The sequence below is a fragment of the Octodon degus genome, unplaced genomic scaffold (assembly GCF_000260255.1).
Source record: "Octodon degus isolate 3935 unplaced genomic scaffold, OctDeg1.0 scaffold00233, whole genome shotgun sequence".
NCBI classification, from domain to species: Eukaryota; Metazoa; Chordata; class Mammalia; order Rodentia; family Octodontidae; genus Octodon; species Octodon degus.
The window spans coordinates 587,664-597,484 of record NW_004524809.1 but is presented as its reverse complement, the minus strand read 5'-3'; the positions used below and the strand labels follow the sequence as shown (position 1 = coordinate 597,484).

Here is a 9,821-nt window from a genome sequence, read left to right as displayed (position 1 = left end):
TTTCCACGCTAGGGGAAAAAGGCGACCCCCACACATTGCCCCAGAGGGGCTGGTTCTCTTCTCCAGGCGGCCCCAGCTGGACCGAGTGCCCCCACCGCCGCTCCAGGCACCCGGGTGGGACGGACGGGCGCACGGGCGCGCCTGGAGGGACCATCCGGGGCTGACGCGGCGCAGATGCCGTCGGGTCTGAGCTCGGCCGGCCTGCGGGTCCCGCTCAGCTGTCGAGGGCGCGGCTGTCCGGAGGCGGGGCGGGATCGCCGGTCCGGGCCGCTCGCTCCGGTCGCCTCCCAGCGGCGGCCGCGCGCAGCGAGACCCGGCGGGCGGGACGCGGGGGCCGGGCCACTGTCGCCGGCGCACTGTCGCCTGCCCGGCCCGCCGCGCTCCGGGACCCGGACCCGCACCGGGACAGCGACTTGAACCGAGGAGACCGGGAGCCAGAGCCAAAGATTTTTCAGGTCAGGGTCGAGGGCGCGGCTGGGGCGGACCCGGGCTGGTGGGGTCCCGGGCGACAGGGCGACAGGGTCCCGAGCCAGGCACAGCATGAGGCGCGAACCGTAGTAGCCGGAGAGCCAGGTTCGAATTTGGGTTGGTCGGGACGCGCCACGTGCAGACGTCGGGGGCCGGGAAGCGCACCCGGGATGGGAACCCGCGTGGGCGCCCCGTGAGGCTCGGCCCCAGAATTCCGTGTCCCGCCGTGCGGCGACAGCGCTGGCCAGCGCCAGCGGGACTGCCCCAGCCAGAGCACGTCTGTGTGCGAGCGCGTGTGTGCGTCTGTGTCCGTGTGTCCCTGTGTGTGTGCGTGCGCTTGTGTCCATGTCCGTGTGTGTGTGCGCGCGCGCGAGTGTCGGTGTGTGCGGGGTGCAGGGTGCTGCGCTGTTCCCGGGTTCGGGCTGAGGCGTGGGGTGCCGCTGAGCTCCCTGCCCCCCCCCCCCGGGTTGGAAAGGTCGCGCCCGCCGCAGGGGCTCCCCCTGGGTTAGGGTCGGGATCCGGGTTAGGGTCAGGGCCAGGGCCAGGCCCGCAGGATCCCGGCCGCGGGTGGAAGGTGGAAGGTGGAAGGTGGGCGTGCAGCACTTTATGCCCCGCTGGTGGGGAGGAGCCTGAGCAGGAGGCAGAGCTGGGAGTAACCAAAGTGCTGCTTTTATATAAGGGCAGCTGGTAGGTAAAGAAGGGGCCTTTACCTCCGCGGGTGACCAGAAGGCTGCGTTTTCAAATTCTCCTGTAACTTCCAGCGTCAGGTGAGTGGCGCCCTGTGCTCGCAGCCTGTTGGAAGGTGTTGTGAGCTGCTCAAAACTTGCAGGCTTCTCGTTACTCCAACGCTCGCACTTTCTCAGTGTTCTCTTACAATAAAAATGTATTCACTTGGGTCTGACGCTAATGATAGGGAAAATCATGGCAAATAGTTCAAGAGGAAAACAAGCCAAAGAGTAGTTATCTGTCATGAAAAAAACCCTAAAATCTTCCTTCTTTCGAGATTAGGGATGAAACAAAATTAATTTGGGTTAATTCTTATTTGAAAATTAAGCTAGACAAAGTGATGAACTGAGTGGCGTGATAGCTATTTTGGGAAAATTCTGGATTTTGAGGTACCTGGTTGTATTGCCAACTGTTTGGACTTTTTTTTTTTTTAATCATTCATGAAACAAATTGTTAACTGCAGTTATTAAGAGAGCAATGAGTAACCTGCTCGGGGATCTGGTCAGGCCGAGGCTATCTCAGGTGTCCTGTGGCAGTCGCCAGCCTGCAGCCAAGGGATCGACCGCTGACTGGAAGCATGACTGACTGACTGACCGACTGACTGACTGATGGAGTGAGATGATTTTAAAACCTTTGTGCTGTAGGCACAGGCAAAGACATTCACAGAGGCTTCCCAGAGATATCTTCTTCTACCCTACTGAAAGCTTGACAGACGTGGACTCTTCCTGGTATTTCATAGATGCTAAACATTAGTCTTTGAAATGCCATTCCAAAAGATCCTGCTCCAGTTTTAAAGTAATTTGGGGGTTATACACTTTCAGTCAGATTCTCTGTGGCATTAATTATGGTACCACAGTGTTTATTTTCATATTTTTTTTTTAAAAAAGAACTTGAAACATTTCGCATTAGCCAAAGACTGGAGTGTGTTGTAAAACTACCTATTTTTTGTCTTCCTATGTAATTTGTATACCTTTTTGCCTTTATTAAAATTATGTGATGTTTGATATTTAATTTTCTGAACACCTCTTCAGTGAAAAGATCTGAGAATCAACTATGACCAATCTCAGTACATACTGCAGCCCACTGCAAGAAAAATAAAACCACTGATACTTTTATTTTTAATCAAAAATTTTTTCATAGGTTAAGTTTGCTTCTAGTTCTTATAACTCCTAGAAAACCATGGCATTGGTGAAATAATTAGGTTTTGGAGAATTTCAAACTGAAAACATTTTGGATGTTTTCTTATTCTTTTATATTTGAAAGGACGTATTTTTCTTTTTAAAAAATTAAACTGAAAAAAAGAATTAAACTGCCCACCAACATCATATTCTTTATTAAACTTTGGTGTTTTGAAGCTATTTGCAGTTACTACTTTAATAATTACAGTATTTTCTTCGAAGGGACTCATTTTCTTAATGTTTATGTATTTCAGAACTACTCAGTAAAAGATTCTAGATTACATCATTTTGAAAATCAATATATTAATTTCAAAATCCCTGTGACAGTTAAAATATATACAGGAGAATAAGTGTGACCTAGGGCACATGAAGCCGTAAAGGCTTACTGGTCATAAGACTGACTGTATTGAATCAGTAGGTTATATAACTATAAACAAATGTTTATTTATTTACTTATTTATTTCACTTCTCTAACTCTCAGAAAACAAAAATGTTTGACACTTACCTAGTGGAGCTAATTCTGTATGGAAGCTGAGGCAGAGGCACTGCTGTGAATACACAGAGTATTAATAACACATTTCATTTAGCTTTTCAGATTGTGAAATGGTTCTCAATAATAGGAAACTTCCATGAAGTAGGGAAACTATATCAAGATAATGTTTACCAAATGTTTCATGCATCCTGGCCCATTTTGTCACTTCTCTCATAGGATCTATACAAGCCCAGGCATATGACAGAAAATGTTGGTCCTTCTGATACGCAGTCATCTTTCTGTTGAATTTATTGTCATTGGAGCTTGGAAATACGCAATGTGTCATGAGGTGTGGCAAACATTCTGGAAGAAACTTTTGCTTTCATAGGATTTCACTAAGTAAATACTCGCTGTAGAGGGTTTTTTTTAAATCACTAGCCAAAAATCTTGATTTACATCATTAGACTGTAAACATAAATGCCCCTATGTTTAATTGAACTTCTAACATGGTTTTCTAACTTTGTGTGGTAAATTTCTCCATTATCTACTTCTTAATTTTCTTGATGTCTAAAGGAAGCATAAAAGACGGCACTGTTTACAAAGGTGTTTTGAAATTGGTCTAATTTGATTCCACTAAAACCTAGTACGGTCGGTAAATACTCATCTCAAAAGCATAGATAGCCCCATACCATGGAACGTGTCATACTTCAGTTAGTTTCCTAGCACATATATGAGATCAAGGCTAACTTTAAGATTTTAAAAATATCTTTGTGGATTTATTATTTGCTATTTGTATTTTCTCACAATATGGAGGCAAGTTTGGGAGAGTTATACAGTATATATTTTAAGCTATTTAATAAAAAACAGAAAGTTTTAATTTTTTCTTATCATAATTAGAATCTTGGAAAGAAATTACTCAAATATGATAGACCATACTTTGAGAAAATTTATGATAGATGTTAAGATGACATCTATCACTGAAAAAGATATATGTTGAAATTATAAATTTTAGAAATTAGCTTATGTGTTTTCAATATTTCTCTTCAGCCACAAGCACATGGTGCTGGGGGTGCACTTCACTGCCAGAGTGAGAGCTTGGCCTTTGCTAAGGCCCAGCCTCAATCCCAGCACACACACACATATGCGCGTGGGTGTGCACACACACACACACACACACAAGAATAAAAACACACGTCACAATGTAAATACTGAATATCCAGTTCTGAATGTAAATGTGTACATTGTTTAACTGTTTCAGTTATTATAGCCAGAGCAAGTCACTCATCCTTTCTAACTGTTTTCTCATTTAAGAAGGGAGAAAAGTATTAGTTATGATCTTTGCCTTGCTTCTTTTTTTCTTTTTTATTTTCTTCTCCTTCTCCTTCTCCTCCTCCTCCTCCTTCTCTTCCTCCTGCTCCTTCTTTTTTCGGTATGATTTTAAGACTTTATCAGCAAACCTGTGTATCTTAAAAGATAAGACCTTGTCCTGGGACTTAATTGAGCTACTGTCCTAAGAGAGCCTTTTGCGGCTATCAGTGTTGTAGCCGACTCTTACAAAAGTTACTAGTTCACATCGGTGCTAAGTTTGAGATTGTTATTAAAAATAAAAATTGTGTCTGTCAAGTTATAAAATGTTTCTGGGAATATTTCATTATTCATTTTAAAGTACTGTTTCAGCGGCCTGAGAGATAGCTCAGCGGTCTAAAGTGCCTGCTTAGGCAAGCTTAGGCAGAGCACAGGGACTGCATTTCGATTCCCTGCACCGTACGCTGCACCAGGCCCGCCTGGGCTGAACTGGCCGCAACAAAAAAGAAAAATAAATAAATAAATAAATAAATAAATAATAAAGTGCTATTTCCTATGACTTGTGACAGAGTCATCCAATAGTTATGCATATTCTGTTTTTGTCAGTCCTGTATTGTCATGTAGACCCCTCGTGTTAATACTGTGTTCCTCAAATGTCTGGAAGGCACGGCTCATGCATTTTACTTGATAAAAGCTCTATTCTGTACAGACACTTTTTTCTTTTTGAGGTGCTCAAATCAAGCTCAGGGCCTCATGATGCTAGAAAGCACTTTCCCAATAAGCTGCTACACCAACTTTCTACTCTTTCCAGATTTTTAGGGTGCACTCTGAGTGTATTTGATTTGTACCACTCAGGGCCTGGTTTGCTTTATGGTGAGGCCTGCGATCCTTTGGCTTAGGAGACAATTTAGTTCCAGAGTCTAAAACACCGAATAATGACTTCTGCGTGTCACTAAAAGTGGTCTCTTTCAACAAGCAGTAGCCAAGAAACAATCTTCTGGTGGCTGGAAGAGTTACTACTCCCCTAGTAACGCACCTGCTTATGAATAGAGAGTCACTGGAAGAGCTATGACTAATCAAGCACCATCCAAATAGCACATTTAAAAATTCTGCTTGGGTCCGAAATAATACATGAAATTGCAAAGTGCCTGCTGACTAGGAAAGGAAGGGACTTGGGCTGCATGTAGCAGGCAGCCGTTGAGTGGCAGCTGGCAGCACTGGTCACATGGGTGGAAGAGCTTGTGTGTTGAGTATGGGAACTGTTCAGTGTGACTGGAGGCCCTGCAGCTCCCTGGAAAGTGGGGTTCCAGGGCCCAGAAGGACTCGAGCAAAAGGTGGGAAGTGGGAATCGGCAAGGGAAGGTGCAAGCCTGGGCCTGCAGGTGGGGCAACTGTGGGGGGCAGCCAGTTGCAGTGGGGGGCAGCCAGCACTTTATCCCTCCTCTCCTGTCAGGAAGCTCAGTCTGGGCTCCTCAGTTGCTGTGCCCCATCCTGCAGTCCCACGGGCCGGGCCTTTCTCCACTGTAGCGTTGTCTGGGACAGAGTGCAATGAATTTCCCTTTTCTACTTCACTTTCTCAGATACAAAGCAAAGCAATGACCCATCCACCCCTGCAACTTGAGTCAATTAAAATAGAGATTTTTTTTTAAACTGTCAGGACTCAAACTGGGTTCCAGAATGTTTGAGTTCTGTGCAATTCGGTATCTGTTTAGGAAACATTTTTATTCTCCTTTCTTGTTTTTATTTTTAATCATTTCTTATCTTCATTCTTTATGTTTTTATTTTGGTGCTGGAGACTGAAGCTGGGGCCTGGCACATACTACATACATGTTCCACAATGCAGCCACACCTTCGATCCTCACTTTTCTGAGGGTGCTGAGGGATGGGACCCAGGACCTTATACACGCTAGACAACCATTCACCAATGACTACATTGCCAGACCTCCTTTTATATTAAGAAAATAAGTGGAATGATAGGTTTAACTACTTCCCTTTAAAAAAGGCTTTAATTTGTGGACTCATCTAGAATTCTATTATGGGCATAGAATGCATTGAGACAGATTTTCTGACCTCTGGGAAGGGTTCAGATTACTGTAAATCTCAGTGAGAAGTCTTCAGCGTTTGCTGCAGATAAGGAAAAGGCAGATGGGCAGAGGTAAGAAAGAGGGAAATGCCCTGAGTGGGAGAGAGACAGATCCTCAGCCACCGCAACCAGCAGGATGTTTGGTCCATGGTTTCGAAGAATTTCCATGTCCTGGGTGACATGAACGGCCGGATTCTAGTTCCAGGTGCCGCCCAGCACTTAGGCTTGTGGGCTGCGCAGTTATTTCAGGAGAGGTTCTGGTAGAGGGAGGCTGTCTTTCTCTTTCATCATGTGTGCTTGAGCAATGGTTTTCCTTACAGTGAGGGCAGTGAGAATCAGAACCGCTAAGCTGACTGTGTGCAGTGAAGAAGTTCTGGGGAGGACTCCTTAACCAAACCCCACTCTGGGGCTGTCATCCCACTCCTCAGAATAGCCTGGGCACTAAAAGGCTGGGAACCCCTCCAGGGTGAACTCACTACATTGCTTTCAGCAAAATCCTGAGGTTAGTTCTTTGCTTTCTTGCTACCTGCAAACGAGGCTTTCAGGACTGGGAAACAGATTCAGAGTTGGGAACTGGGGATTGGAGAGGAAAAATAAGGTGACAGAATAGGAGAAAACAATGACCGGGAAAGATAGGTTCACCCACAGACAAATCAAGGCTGGTTGCTTTCTCCCTCAAACCACTATGGACCTCAGAACAAACATGTATTTGGGACAGCGAGTTTTCCCAGGAAATGTTATTAAAGTTAGAGTTACGAGCTGGTAGGTGATATGTGAATATCACATAGCTGAATATCGCCTCTTCATTGTCCTTTACTTTTTGGAGCCTGCTGGACCAATTATCTGATCCCATGATGAATAACCCTGCCAAACTTTTAAATTAGCTTTTTAATAAACTGAATGAAAGGGGAGGCACTCTGCAGTCACTTCCGGGAGGAGGGTGTGCCAGAGAAGTAGAAATAATGCTTGCTTCTTTGGCAGACCTACAGATCATAAAATTATATTACATATGTTTTTCCCCCTTTTCTTGAGGCTAAAAATAGTTATGGCGTGCCAGTGCATCTCTTAGGAACAAAAGATTAGTGGCTACCTCAGGAGCAAGTCGTTTAATTGTGTGAATCAGCTAATTGGTAGTGTTTAGGGCACGGGCCACCCTCTGCCCCATGACTAAGCACCTTGCTTGCTTGAGATTTACTTTTCTACAATCTTACTAGTGTAAAACTTTATAAGTCTTCCCTTCCTAAACATTGTCCTCTTGTGGCACTTGCAAATTACCTGTGTCAACGAGCTTTTGGTAGCATATTGCAAGGCACCCATACATATGCTTTCTCTTGGTTTATATGGTGAATGAGGCTTATAAAAGAGAGAATGAACACATGAATACTATAAATATGTGTGAGGTAGAAGCTTCAGAAATGATTTGCATAAGTCAGTATGGCACAGAAGGGGAAAGAAAATACCGGGGCAGGCATTTGGCAATGGAGGATGGCTGAGTTTTTGTTTCTTGTTTTTGTTTTTTTAAAAGGCTTTGGAAGCATCCTGACTTTATTTAAAGGCAATTTAATATGTTCGTAAACTGTACTGCAGCAGTCTGAAGCCTGCAGACATAACTTGCTAGTTTCTCCTTGGAAATTCCGACGAGGTGTCACTTCCTCTATGTTCATCATGGAGCATGTGCTTAGGTGGCCCTCAATAAGTGCTTTGAAAAAGATGAGGAAGCTGTTGGGCATGGTGGTGCAGGCCTACAAGGCCAGCACTCAGGAGGCTGAGGCAGGAGGATCTGCTTTGAGTTCAAGTCCATCCTGGACTACAGAAGACCCAGTCACCTGTGGGGAAGGGGTGTGGTGCTGGGTACGATGAGGGAAGCATCTGCTGCAGCACAGAGGCCCTTTGAAAACTTGGTCTTTTTTTTTTTTTGTATTTTAGGGAAGAGTCTACAGAGTGTTCAGGGTCTCACTCCTAGATCAAACTCATAGTGATCCGCCTGTTTACAGCCTCCCAAGAATTGGGCTTACGGGTGCCTGCCACCATGCCCAGTCTCAATGGCCTATCTCAGGGCGCCCCGGGGGCAGGGCCAGCAAAGCAGGCCCAGAGATCGAACCCCTGCCCCTAAGCCTGCTTGCGGGCTCTTTAATCCGCTGAGCTATTTGGCCGGCCCTTTGAAAACTTGTGAGCAGTGCAGATTCTCTCAAATGAGAATCCCGCAGTGTGCAGTGCAGCCTGGGCCTGCCCCATCCTAGAGCTGAACACCCCAGTGGCCTCCCTGGGCTGGAGTCGGCCCTGCCCTGCGCACAGGGAGCTCTGGGCCGAGCTTGTCTCTTGTGGACCCCTTAGCACCATCCTGTGAGGCCACCCCTGACCGGTTACTCGGTCACTGGGAAGAGTTGTCACCCAGCTCGGGGGCGGAGCGCGGGCTCCTGCCTCCTCGCCCCCTCCCACTGCTGATCAGCCCCCTCTCCTTCTCCTCCACCCTCCTTGACTGTGCGCCTCTGCCCCGCACCTTCCTCTCTCCCTCCTTTTTTCTCTATCTCCTTATCCCCTTTTTTATTCCTTTTCCCTCCTTCCCGGCCTCCTACTCCCTCCTTCCTTTACTTTCCTTCTTCTCTCTCCTTCCTTCCACTCAGAACTGAACTCAAGGGTGTTCTCCCACTGAGCCATGTCCCTTTTTAGTTTTTATTTTGAAACAGTCTTACTATGTTGTGCAGTCTGGCCTCAAAGGTGGAGCCTCCTGCCTCAGCCTCGCAGAGTGCTGGGGTTACAGGCCCACAGCACCAGGCCTCACAGCCCCAATTCTGTTTGTCTTAGAGTGCAGGCTGGGAGCGGAGTCCCTGGGCCCCTGGCCCGCCGCCGTAAGATGATACCATACAGCTGGGGAGGACTAGTTCATTCGAAACAGATTTGTAAGATACAGATTTCAAAACCTCAAGTCCCATTCAGTTAATGCAGGAAATGTACCTTTCTTAATGGCTCTTGATAGGTTTTTTTTTTTTTTTTTTTTTTTCTTATTCTAAACTTCTATGGATCAAGGATTGAGGCTGGGGTTGTAGTTCAGGGACAGCGTGATTTTCTAGCATGGGAGAGACCCTTTGAGCCCCAGCACTGCAAAAACAGTGTAAACACACAACTCCACAGACTGCAGTTCAGGAAACGACTCCCTCTCGTATCTCTGTCATCACTGTGATTTGGTTCTGGCTGCCTAGAAAGCATTGGGCAACGGGCTGCATATTTTCATGCTATCCCCTGCCTGGGACTTTTGCCAAAGGGCTGGAAGATTAGGAAAAGCCGTGGAGACAAAGACTTTCATGAAAGCATTGTCACAAGAACCCACATTTGGAAGGAAACAAATGGATTATGGTGTAACCACTGTGTGGAATATTATACAATTATGAACAGCAATTTTGAAAGCTACTAGGAACTCTGAAAAATACTGAGAAATTTTTAAAAACATAAATTATGTAAGCCACATGTAGTGATGCATGCCTGGAAGCCATGCGCTCAGAAACGCTGAGGCAGGATGACTGCAAGTTTTAACCCAGCCTGGACAACTGAAGGAGCAACTTAAGGAGTCTCTCTCTCTCTCTCTCTCTCTC

At 46.0% G+C, this 9,821-nt stretch overlaps 1 protein-coding gene across 3 annotated transcripts in view; it reads left to right on the top strand.

Annotated features, from left to right (window-relative positions):
- Positions 1-332: 332 nt before the first annotated feature.
- Pparg (peroxisome proliferator activated receptor gamma) overlaps positions 333-9,821 on the top strand; it is a 136,091-nt gene continuing 126,602 nt past the window's right edge. Inside the window, exon 1 of one of the 3 annotated variants that reach the window (XM_023705958.1) lies at positions 333-455. The gene's annotated coding sequence lies outside the window, so the exon portion shown is untranslated. Of the gene's footprint in view, positions 456-1,174; positions 1,236-6,689; positions 6,734-9,821 lie in introns of those variants that run through there. The other 2 variants (XM_023705960.1, XM_023705959.1) reach the window with 2 other exon arrangements.